Source organism: Convolutriloba macropyga, chromosome 14 (genome assembly GCF_964194025.1).
Source record: "Convolutriloba macropyga chromosome 14, txConMacr16.3, whole genome shotgun sequence".
In the NCBI taxonomy this organism is placed as follows: Eukaryota; Metazoa; Xenacoelomorpha; order Acoela; family Convolutidae; genus Convolutriloba; species Convolutriloba macropyga.
Window position 1 is genome coordinate 42819576 of NC_134481.1, and position 12947 is coordinate 42832522.

Consider the following 12947-nt stretch of genomic DNA (forward strand, 5'->3'; position numbering starts at 1 on the left):
TTAAAGCTTTTATAGAACCAGAGAACTCATTTTTGTTTTCATTTTGCATGGAGGCACGTCAACTTTGATATTTCAACTACTATATAAGTTTTTAGAGACCCTCACAATAATCTTTGATGCTATTCAAGTTCTGTGAATCGGTCAAAATTGAACGCAGGAAAAAAGATTTTTTGCAGAAAATTGTTTGCAACTTTATCGAATGTTGTTGCCAGTAAATTAACAACAATTTTGCTGCCCGTTGTGTTGAACAATGGCTGTAAACATTGATGCAAATTAATAAAAATTCAAAACAGGTGGTTGTTCAAGTTTTTGACTTGATGCAATAGCTTCTGGAATAGCTTTCTTAATGATGTGTTTCTTTGTGTGGTGTCAGATTGAAATTTGGGAAAATTCCGCGGCGCGCAAAATTCCATGCATTCGACTATTCTGTTGTAAGATTTTCAGTTATTCAATGCTGAAAATTTCATTGAGTTTATACGTGAGTTTTGAATAAAAATTCAAAACTAGAAAGCTTCGATAAAAATTCGAGAATAAAATTCAAACTAGATAATAGAAATTCGATAGGAAAATTTCGATAAAACAAATTGAAACTAGAAAGCGAATTGAAAAGACGTTTGATTTAAAAAGTCATCTATGTGCCCTGAAGTAGTTTTTTTAAATCAGTATACTACTTTTTAATCATAAACGATTGATATGACGAAAAAATTGAAATATATCTACTAGACAACACGCTCTTGTAGTGCCAAAAAGGTAATCTTAGGGAAAGTTTATTCCCGGTCAAACCTATATATTTCAAACTTTGTTAATTTTTAATAGCCACCCTCATCTTCTCAGCCGGCTATTATAGCGCTCCTATTTTGTTTTTTTTACAATTCAAAGAATTTTACAATTCAAAGAATTTGAATTGTATTGGGGCGCTGTCTTTTTTTACGACTCGAAGAGGAGTATTGGAGAAGTCCTTTTTTAATCAATTTTATTGGAGTGATTTTTGAAGCGGGAAATGAAACGCGTGAAAAAATTTGGAGTGATTTTGGTGCTGAACAAAAGCGAAGAGCGGAGCGAAAAGAGAGTGGTTTGTGTTCATACCGCTGTTTATGAGAGAGCGAGAAGTTAATGCGTGAAAAAAATTTCTCAAAGCGAGCGAAATTTTTTTGTTCACATGCGGCATTTTAAAGCAGTTTTTTTTCATTTATTTTGGTTAAGAGGTTTGGTTATGATTTTGTTTTGTTTTTAGGCTGCTTTCAGTAGTGGTTTGAAGGTTTCTGGAAATTAATATGATTTTTATGATAAGTCGGAGGTTTTTAATGTATTTTGCTGATTTTCGGGCTAAATTTTGCGTTTTTTGACGATTATTTGGTTTTACTGGCTCAAATGGGTATTGAAGAAACCCCTCCTACTTGAGCAATTTTATGATAACAATTGGTTACAGTTTTGTGGGTAAGAATCATTTTTTTGTTGAGAAATATGACAAAAAATGGCGAAAATTGGAACTATTTTTCTTAATTTTTTGCAGTTTTTCGTTTTTTTTCTGTTTTTAGCTAAGTCTCTTTGCCTATTATGACTTGCCTATTGTTTTGCGATTATCTGATTGGCTGAAGGAAATTTTTCTTTGGATTTATATGTTTTTGAAATATTAAAAAATGTAGTAACTTTTTCCAGTTTTTCAGTGAAAGTTATTTTTAAGAGCTTTTTTTTCATAATTTTAGCTTAAAGTATTTTTTCAAAATTCACATAAGTGGTTTTTGTAAGTACTAGTTGTTTTGATGAAGTTATTTTGGCAGAGATAGTTTTTCGGGATCTCAATTTGTAACAAAATTTGATCAAATTTTTTATCATATTTTAACAGATTTGGGTTTTTGTTTCATGGTTTTGTTTCAAGATAATCATAAATTAGTGAAGGCAGGTTTTGTTTGATGAGTAGTTGGATGGCGTTCAAATGGATTTTCACTTCGAGTCGTTTCCGGAATTCTTCCGGCTATGTTTATTTAAGATCTGTTCACACATTTTCATGATTTTTGAAGTCAAATGGGAATAGTGATTTTGGTCACGCCGAAACAGGAAGTGGAGCGAAAAAGCGAGTGGTTTTGCGGCGTGAAATTTTTTCGCTCTAAATCTAAAGTAGAGTGAGAAAACGGTGTTTGAACAAAAATTCGCTTTCTCGCTAGTGGTTTTTTGTTCACATGCGGCAATTTCACTTTGATTTTTACTGTTTTTTTTAAATTTTTTGGATAGGATTTTTTTCTAAATGGTTTTCCCAATCCATTCATAGTCCTTTCTAGGTCTAGTTTTCTGTTTAGTCAATGAAAATTTTTTGAATTGTACGTCAGGACTTGTCCTGCTATGTTTTTTTACTTCGTCGAACTTTTTTTCGCTTTACCCATTTTGCCGCTTCGACATTTTGCGTGAATTCTTTTTGACTTCTCTAGGCTAGTTTCACTCGTCTGTCATTCTGCTCAAAGTCCTTTTAAACAGCAGCTGCTCAGCAAAGCAATTCAAAATGAAGAGAGTCAGCATAAGAAATCAAAGTCAGAAATAGAGACGGGGATGAACCCATAGAGGCCATTTTTAGATGCCCGGTACTTGAACTTTGTTCTCATAAGTTTAAGTTACAATCTATAATGCTTATTAGTATTGATAATAGACCCTGTAGCCTCTCCTTGAGAGACAGGAGTATGTTCAATTACGAAATGACATCAAAATAAATCGCACTTAAAAATGTTTTTAAACAAAAATCAATTTTTGTTGATATTTTCTTTTCTTTCAATCCCAATAGAGTTATGAGAATCAACGGCGGCTTTTTTCCGGCAATCTGCTGGGTATGTTTTGACATTTGACGGTTTTTAATTTTGTGCAAACGCACATTGTCGATTCTCCTTGTTGTTCCGACCCCACTTGGGGGGAGGAACTATATACTCAAATGGGTTTTTTTGTTCAGACAATTTTGGCCGGTCGATATATTCATCGCAGAGAAATGTGAGTGGTATCATTAAAAAGCTGGTCCAGAGTAGAATTCAAAATTTAAAAGATTTTTTGATTTTCGTTTTTTCGAGGAGTTATCGAGGATTGAAGTTTTGTGTGAGCACGGGATATTTGTTCTCTTTTAGTGTGATTTTTCATCAATTTAAGATATTTTCGGTAAAAATAGTATTTCAAATTTAAATTTCACGCCAAAAATGAACTAATTTTGTGTTCCTAATAAACTAAAGGCGATAAAAAAGACTACTTCTGGTCCGATAGGGAGGTTCACTATAAAAAAATTCAATTTCTATTTGAGAGCTTTTTTATAAAAACTTATCTACTTTTTTTTGCTTTTTAAGTCACCTTGAGACAAGTCACTTTTCATATCGAAGAACTTTCCGTTAACGACAAACCTCTTTTACAGTCAATTGAACAAAAAAATCGTTTTCAAGGAATTGCTCATGGTTTTTTGGCTTCAACTCTCAGTTTTCGTAATTTTAAATGAGATTTTACTAATTTTTTGGAATCTTATGGCATGGACTCATTGACTAACAGTGCAATATTTTCCGTAATGAGATTTAAGTGAACATATCTAGTGCTTTGAGTGCACAGCTAATGGCTGTTAGGACTTTGAAAATAATTTTTCGAAATTTTTTTTTGAAGATTAAAGAATCATAAACTTATTATCGTGAACTGTAAGTCACTCTCTGTGATGACAGCACCCTATCGTGTCCTACTGTGAACAAAGTTAATCGGGCGAGAGGTTTTATCTTCTAACTTGTGGTTATATGACTTCATTGACACAAGATTTCAAAAAAAATTTTTTTTGGATATTTCCGTATTATTGGTTACTTTTGAAATCTTATCACATTATCCTGAAACTGACAGCTCCTATTGGCTTAAAGAAGACGTTCAGTGGCTCACAGATAAAGTTTTCAGAGAAAAGCTTATGGTTTAAATGGCTTCGACCTTTTCTTCTCGCGCTTTTGTACTGAATTTTTTGGTTTTCGCCTAATTTTGTTGTTGTTTATCTTTACTTGTTGCGATGTCTTATTGATCACCTGTGCTTTACAAACATCCCTATTCTCCCACCGAGGCATATTTGAGCGTTTTTTTACCTCCATGGAAATTTATTGAACTTAATGACTGTTAAGAATTCAAAGATAATTTTTTGAAAATTTTTCCAACATTATCCAATCTTGAAATTTTCGTAAACTGTTAGTCAGTCTTAGTATTGACAAAAACCTACTTGATTTCTACTGCAACTGAGATTAATCTGGTTAGCAGTTTTATCTTCTAACTTTTGATTATATGACTTCAATAACACAAGAATAGAAAATTTTTTTAATTTTGAATATTTTCGTATTATTGGTTACTTTTGAACTCTTATCCAATTATCCAAATATTGTACACAATATCCAAAAATTATTCTAATCCCATTGGCTTAGACAAGACATTCAACGGATCACAGATAAAATTTTCCGAGAAAAGCTAATGGTTTAAATGGCTTCGACATATTCTTCTCGCACTTTTCTACTGAATTTTAGTTTTCGCCTGTTTTTGATTTCGTTTTCATAATCTTAAGACTTATTGTGATGTCTTATTAATTATCTATGCATGAAAAACATCTTTTTCCTGCCATCGTTTTTTTTTCTGACCGTAGTTATTGACCTCCGTTGAAAGTTTTTGAGTTTAATGGCTGTTAAGACTTTAAAAATAGTTTTTCGAAGTTTTTTTGAACATTAACCAATACTAAACTTTTTTTGTGAACTGTTAGTCAATTTTTCTACTTACAGGATCCTTTTTCATTTCTGGTGCAGGCAAATCTAATCTGGTTAGCGGTTTTATCTTCTACCTATTAGTATTAAAACTTCAATGCCACGAGTTTTCATACATTTTCTTAAATTTTCGGGTACTTTTTTTTTATTTTTGGATCCTTTTGAAATCTTAACGCTTTATCCTATTACTGATAGTTCATCTTTACATCATAGGTAAAGTTTTCAGAGAAGAGCTTATGATTTAAATTGCTTCGACCTTTTCTTCTGGCACTTTTATACTGAATTTTTGGTTCTTGCCTGTCTTTGTTGTTGTTTTCATCGTCAATAACTTGTTGTCAGGTCTTATTGATGAAATATGAATGGCAAACAGTTGTCTCTTCGAGGCGTAATTTAGCGTTTTGAGTGGGTTGCTTTGAAAGCTGATGAATTTCAAGGGGTTGATACAATGATTTTTCTCAAAAATTTCGTGGTTCTTATGTGTTTGTTGAAGTTATATTGATCAAAGAGAAGAATCCCATTGCTGTTAAAAATTCATTGAACATAGAAAAGTTTTTAATGAAAAGTTCTTTTTTTAGTGCTTTCGACACTTTTCTCTCAATTTTTCTTGAATTTGCTGTTTTTGCCTGTTCTGTTCTTTAGGTAGCCGTAAATTGCTGACAGGTCTCTTAAGCTTGTAATTGAAAATTAATTTAATGATGTTACCCGAAGCAGTCAGTTTATAGCGACTAATCTTAATGTTTATGATATATATTTTCAAATTTTTTTCAAACTTTTCAGTTTTTGTTGTTCTTTTCGTAAATTCTTTTCTTCAATGAGAGATCACATCCAATTTCTTGCACTTCAAAAAAATTACGTATCTACTAATATTATTTGTCACCGATGCTTTGTTTTTTGGACAATATGCGTTTTTATAACCGTTTTTTTGTGGACAATTTTTGCGTTTCTTTTTCTCTTCTTTCAGAACAATCGCGTGGTAACAGATCCCAATGGTTTTCAAATGTGGCCCGAATAAACGTATTTAATCTCTCAGTACAATTCCATCAGCTGAATTAGTAGAAATAAGAATTGAATTAAAAATACATAATATTCAGATAATGGCTAATGATTCTAATGGTAGCAATAGTTTGTGTTTTCGGAAATCGTTTGTAATTTTTCAAGTTTTTCTTTAGTTCGTTTCTATGGCTTTGTCTACCCAAAGACAGGTCCTTCTGCTTTTGTAATAACTTTATAATAGTTTATCATGGATTATTTAGTTAAAAGCTAATGATTTTTAAGACTTGAAATTTCTTGGTTTAAAAAATGTTGATTAAATTTTGATTTTCGCCTCATTGTTCGTTCTCTTTGTCGACTTGTTACGTAGTCCCATTAAGAAAGCTTTCCATCCGCTGTATAGTTAGAAATTAAATTTGAGTGGTTAAGGTTTTTTATGACTGCATTTTGACGTTGTAACTATGTGCTTTTAAGTTTAGATGCTCAGTTTTTGCCGAGAAATTTTTGTTTTTGCTAATTTTGTTGTTTGTTTTTTTTTCCGTCTCGTAGTCTCTTTAATGTCAGATGTCATTGGTGCTCTAATGAGGCATGGCATTAAGTAATTCAATTAGTAGATATGTTGCGTATCGATTGTTTTAAAGTCAAACATCTATTTTTGTTATCTCTTCATTTGGTTGGCAATTAAGTCAAAAATATAGCTGAGCTCGGGTCGGAACATAATGTGTGAACGCACATTAACGAGCCTCATTGTTTGATTTTAAAATACTTTTTCGAATGTATTGAATGCATTAACAAGCAAAAAAAGAACTTCCTTTCAAGAATGACAATACTACGTTAGTTGGTAGTGGTTGCATTTATCCAGCTCTGAAAATAGATATCAAAAAAAGGTTTGTAGTAGGGTTAAATGAAAAGATGGCCTTGAACTATGGAAACAGCTGTGGTATCCTATTCTAGTTTCCATCGTAATAACATTTCGAGATGCCATACTGCATTCAAATCGTAAGCTTCCAAAGCAGTAATATTTTATTTTCAATTTATAGAACTTCGATAATGTTGATATGAACAAAACTAAGCAATATGTCGCCAGTACTTGATATTGAGTGCAATATGGTAGCGACCAATTTTGACACTTGGAAAATTTCTTTTTCAGGCCCTAGCAATATGCATGCGCAAGTCTTCACAATCCGTAGTTCTGAACAGTTTCACAAAATTGTAGTGAACATGAACAAAATTAATTTCACACTATTTAGTGTGATTTGATTTAGTATCTGAGGTTTGAGATAACTGAAGTTCATTAAAAAAACAGACTAGATGCAACTCTGTCTTAATTTATCTTTCATGTGCACGAAAAATTCATCCAACCAAGTTGGGCATTATGAATAGTTAAGTATTTTATGATGACGGTGATGATTCCTTCTTTCAATTGAGTAATGTACGTCTAGAGAATATAAAAAAGTACTTACAAAATTGCTAATAGTCAAACTAAAGTGTTTGCTGTTTGGCTGAAGCCTTCCTGCTTTAAAGACGGGGTGAAACATGGTTATCTTGGTCTCCTGTGGGGCACCAAACATTCTGTGGCACACGAAGAACCATGTGATTTTTTAAATGAATTTTCAATATATTTTTAGGCATCAGCTAAGTTTTCACATAGTTGTCAACTCCAAGAAATAAACAGTATTGAGAAGTCAAAGTTGACCGAAGTCAAAGAAATTTTTTTAAAATTTTTATTGCCTAACCAAGCCAGGCATTTACGGTCATTAAATTCATCGTTTTCGACAAAATGGCGCAAGTTAAATTCTTTTTAGTATTGCGTAGGAATCGTATCGCGTTGGAAACATTAGCAAAATTTTTTTGGCGTTCAACTAACTAGTGCAACCAATATCGGTCGTCGCAAATCTGAGACTCAACGACGCTCCTAGCTAGCCACTTTTTTAGTTGAAGAGTTTTGTAATTTAGGAATTTTGTAATTGATTTGCTTTCAAATTAAAAATTCGGCAAAATTTATCGGCCATGTTTAATTTTTCTCTCACTCAATAAGATAGAAGACCAGTGGAGGTATGCGTGAAGATTCTATTTTGTATTTTTTTTAATCGTTCTGAGCATGGCGTAAGACTTTCATCCAAAAATTGCCTCTATTTTGGGTTATTGCAGGGTTAATTAGTATCGGAATTGACGGGAGCAGATTGGGTGCGCAGTGGCCGTTGTGAAGCAAAATTTTGTTTCGATCTATTTAGTCTTACCTCTTTTTGACATTTTACCCGAAATCGTTTAGACTTAATTATCAGGTCTCATGCCAATTGCTCATGATGCCTACCCGTATATCTTATTAAGGCAAAGTAGTGTGCATAAATAAAAAGTCCAATCAAAATACCACGCACTACCAACACTTTTTGTAAAAACAATCAATTTTGTCCTTGTTACGACCTCATCGGGTTCAAGGGAATCAACGCTGGCTCTGTTCTTTTCTGATAATGTGCTGGTTATGTTTAATTAAGATTTCCTTACTAACCAAGGAATTAATTAAGTTCAAATTAAGTTTAAATCATTGGTTTTTCGTATTCTTTTAATAGCTACAATTTTTTGACACAATTATTCGAAGGGTACAAAAAAGTAGAATCTAAGAAAAATGATGTGAAATTCTGTTTTGCTGAAACAGTTGGCATGTAGCTCTATAGAAGGTAGCTCCCTGTAAGAAATGTGGCTTTTTTCCCTACAAAAAAGGTATCATGTTCTTATCTTTGCAACAATAGTAACAGAGCAATAGTTAAAAAGTAGGAAATAAAACCTTAAGAGATTGGTTTTATAAGATTTTTTGGTTTTATTTTCTTGAGGCTTTATACGTATGTTATTTGTTACTATTTTGGTGAAATTCGTGTTTCACCTCAATGTTGATATTTTGTTTAAGTGAAAATTAACTCGGCTATTTTAAATTTCAGCATGATTGGTATTGATAATATAGTACCAGTATTATGGTGTCACTAAAATGTCATTATCTGTTGATGTATATAGTTCTGGGATCATTTGTTTTGCACAGCATACATGAATCTGTTTTTTGTTTTTTAAATTACAATCAATTATCTACGAAAAGTAGATAATGATAGAAGTATCAATAGATGCTTGCCAAGCTCAAAAGCCAAATAGTTATATGAAAGCAGCATTTTGGCTAAAAATTTTATAAATACGGTAATGCCGACATTTTCTGTTGTTTTAATTTGTGTTTGATTTTACACTTCGATAATATTTTTAAAATGTTCTTGTTGATAAACTTCTGCGAGGTGATTCGGTCAAGAAATCGGTGATTATTACACACTGCAATTGAAGGGTTGTACTATTACGTTTTCGAGTCAAAATGGGGGCTAGCAGCTTAATACAAGTCCAATTTTTTTAATAGCCATTTTTAGCCGATAGATATCTTTTGCGATAAATATAGCACCGTTAGAAATCCCATCGGAAGCTGAATGAATTGTTAAAGAGACATTTTCAATTTTATTTTACTGAAATTTTATTGAAAAAAAGGAGGCTCAAAGTTTTCGAAATAACTGTCAAATTTTGTTTTTACTCAAAAGCAAAAACTGATCTAACGAGAATAACATTTTAAGAGAATGGCGCTAAAATTTTTGTGAAAATACAAAGCTGCAGAACTTATGATTATTGTCAACTTCTATGGTTTTCCTATGCCGTTGGAACTTGATTTAAAGATAAACAGAAAATGAAGACAGTACTGTTTATGAGCACTACGACAGCTTCTGCAGAAAATTACTGGCTTCGATTTTAGCTCTCTGCTAAGAAAATGCGCATCAAGTTTTTCAAAAAAAAAAGGTTTTCTAATGTTTCAACAAAGTACATCATTTCTAATTTGTTTGATTTTCAATGAAAGAGACCAAAGCTCAATTAATCATTTTAAATAAAAGGGTTTTGCTTCCATAAAGGCTGTTTTTCCTGCTGATATGCTGATTTTTCGAATTTTAGTTGTCACAATCAACATCTGCAACTGATGGTTGCCAAAGTATTACCTTGTTTACATAGCATAAAGAACGAGGTTTTCAAAAATTGCAGTAAGAATTTGATTTTTTTCCTACTTGATTAACTTTTACATCAAATAAGCTATCGAGCATCTCTAAGAAAGACCGTTTATAGTTGTAAATTGTCTGATTGTAACAATTTTTTGAAAGTAAGTAGTATCAACCTTTTGTGGTATCACCATTTTTAGTATCTTTTTCACAAGTGACTGCTTTGAACTGACATTTTCTCCTTAAAAGCTATGCTTTGCACGTAATTGTCTGACTCTTTGCTTAACAACATATTGTTCATACTCAATGCCTGTAGCTAAAGGTTATAAAGAACCTTTCTTTCAAATTTAGAGGAATTTTTAGATTTGGAAGAAATTGAAGATTTACTATAATTGTTCCAGCATTTTTTTCAAAATTGAGCGAAAATGTATGCGAGGCTGGCTCTGTTTTTTAGTCAAATTTTTACTTTTTGTTTACGCATCGTAGCGAAAAAAGAAAGACACCATTTTGTAGCCGTTAGGAACTCCTTTCCATTTTAAAAAAAAAATTCAGAAATTTGGCAAAAAGGTGAACTCTGGAATTTTCGAAGGAAAAAGAACGATCGATCGTGGGTGGGGCGGCTGGGGGTTGACAAATGGCATTGAAATGTAAGGTAGAAACAAAGAAAAAATTGTGTAGTAAATTTAGTTAGGTTAAATGCAAGTTTTTCATTGATGCTTTACACTTTCAAACCTAAAAAATGACAAATTAAAATTTGCGACCGAAAATTTCCAAAAGATGAATAATTTCGTTTTTTCTCAAAATTGTGTTTTTTTTCTGCTGGTTAAAAACTATTTCGCGCAGCATTTTTTTCTCTTTATCAAATTGTTTGGGAAATTGGAGACTTCAGGCAATTTAGAGCTCTCAAAATAAAATAAAAATATTTTCGAAAATGTAAAACTAAAAGCAGAAGAATATATTCTTTTCTAATTCTGGAGTTGTTTTGCAAAAAAATTCCCATTTATTCAGAACTAACCATTTGAGTATTTTCAAAACCTTGTAAACGTAACAAAAAACAGTTTTATAAATCAATCGAACGTCAAATCAACCAAATTCCTTATTGAAAAACGGAATGAAAGCTGCTTTCTTTTTTGTATCCTTGATAATGTCAGAGCAGATACTTCGATCTAATCTTCTCTAGTATAATGAAATGCAGATGAATTTGAAATTTACAGAGTTTACGGAATGTCAGGTTGAAAAAAATAACAAATGGTTTTTATTTTTTCCAGTCCCTGCGCGTTCCTGTAAAATGAAAAACTTAGTCTTTCATTGATTGCCAAACTTTCCATATGAAACACAAAAACTTCTTTTGAAAGAAGAAGATATCTTTGTTTTGAGTTCTTATAAAAATAATCCATTTTTTTTACTTCTCCTAAATTACTCTTTTAAAAAAGAGAAAAGGACAAAGCATTAAACTTAATGATAGACAATGTTCCTAAAAGTTACTGTATAAGAGGTTTTATGAACAGCTTTCAACGCTTCTTTGCATGTTGAAAACAATTAGATGCAGAGAGAAAAACCTGTCAAAAGCATTAGAAAATTGAAAAATTGCTTAAGTTGGAAAGTTTTGATAAACAATGCAGTTTTTAAAATATTCAAAACGAAAACTGTACATTATATCTGGCTTTTAACACGTCTGCGATAATTTTAAAAAACGATTATGCAGATTATGCTAATGAAACATCAAAAATGACAATATTTCGAAATAAATCGAAAAGCTTGTTTCCCATTTTATTGTCCGTTTCACCCAGTTTTTCAGAATAACACAACAACCGAGACAGAAAGGAATAGCGACGAACATAGTGTAAATATAAGGCGCTAAAAATTGAAATTTTAATTTTCTCGTTTCTTTTTGATGACGAGGTTTGTGTGTTTTTTTTGTGTTTGCGCGCGTGAGCGCCTCTCTGGATGTATGTATGGGTGTGCGTATTTTCAATATGTGTAGTAGGTGTGTAAGAGAGAGTTACTTTGAGCGAAATATTTCCTTCACATGTTAGACACAAAAAGAGATAGAGAGCAAAAACTGGCTGAAATCATGAAAAATTGAAAAATAAATTTGTTATAAAATGTGGATTTAAATATGCTCAGTGTTTAACCTGTGTGTTTTTAGTTCTCTCTGATAACCCGTCTGCAAAGTTTTGAAAAAAATGACCTCTTAAGCTCATGGAAGATAAAAATGCCAACAAAAATCGAAAGCCTTCAAAAAGTTCATTAAGGTTTAACTGTCAATTTTACTACTACCGATATTACTGTCTAAAGAGGTCCAATCCTAGTTTTCCAGACAGAACAATGAAGCTATATAAAAACGCTGGCGAGTTGTTAGTAATGATTAAATGCCAAAAGGAAATTTCTTAAGAAAATTGTTGGTGGCTTTGTATGTGTTAGTGTGTTCGCGCCCTTGTGTTGGCCTACTTATGGGTATACGTTTTTATGTGGTTGTTTTGCGTGTGTGAGAGAGAAAATGGGAAAGTTAGTGTGAGAGAGATAGTGCATTTAAATGTTAGACACAAATAGAGGCAGACTGCAAATATTGTCAGAAAGAAATCAAAATTAGAGAAACTACTTGATATTTGCTGCAAATTGCCGCATCGAAAGTGTACAATACCCTAACTCTGTTTTTAAATCTTGCTGATAACACTTCTGTCAGATGTTGAAAATTTAATTGTCCCGTTGTGCTCGTAAATTATCAAATTTGTAAAAAAAATATCTAAAAAAAATTTTAAATGTTACATTTCAACGTTTAGTGTCGCAATTACAGTTACTGATACAACTGCCTCTAAAAGTCCACACCTTGTTTTTTTAGAAAAAAAACAAAGAATACCTTAACGAACTGTGGCGAACCTTGCGTAGTGACAAATTGACAAAAAGAAAATTTAAAAAGTTTCTTTTTCGTTGTTGGTTTTTGTATTTGTGTATTGGTGTTTGTTTTTGTGTGATGTGTGTCTGTATAAGTTTTCGGTCTCCCAGATTGTTCTTCATTTTCTAAGTTATCTAAATTTTGTTTTCTTTGGAAAAAGACGGCTTCTTTGGTCTTGTACATGTAACTTTTCTCCAATGCATATAAGTTGCTTTCGGATACTCCCAATGGTTTCCCTGGCAGAATTTAAAAGTTGTTATTGCGAACTTGAGAGGTATGCCTGAACATACCTCGCAAGTTGGAACATACGCGCGT

At 32.1% G+C, this 12947-nt stretch overlaps 1 protein-coding gene across 2 annotated transcripts in view; it reads left to right on the top strand.

The window, feature by feature from the left end:
• The window catches only part of LOC142352810 (uncharacterized), a 38198-nt gene that overhangs the window by 2475 nt on the left and 22776 nt on the right, over positions 1–12947 (top strand). The gene's annotated exons all lie outside the window — the stretch shown is intronic.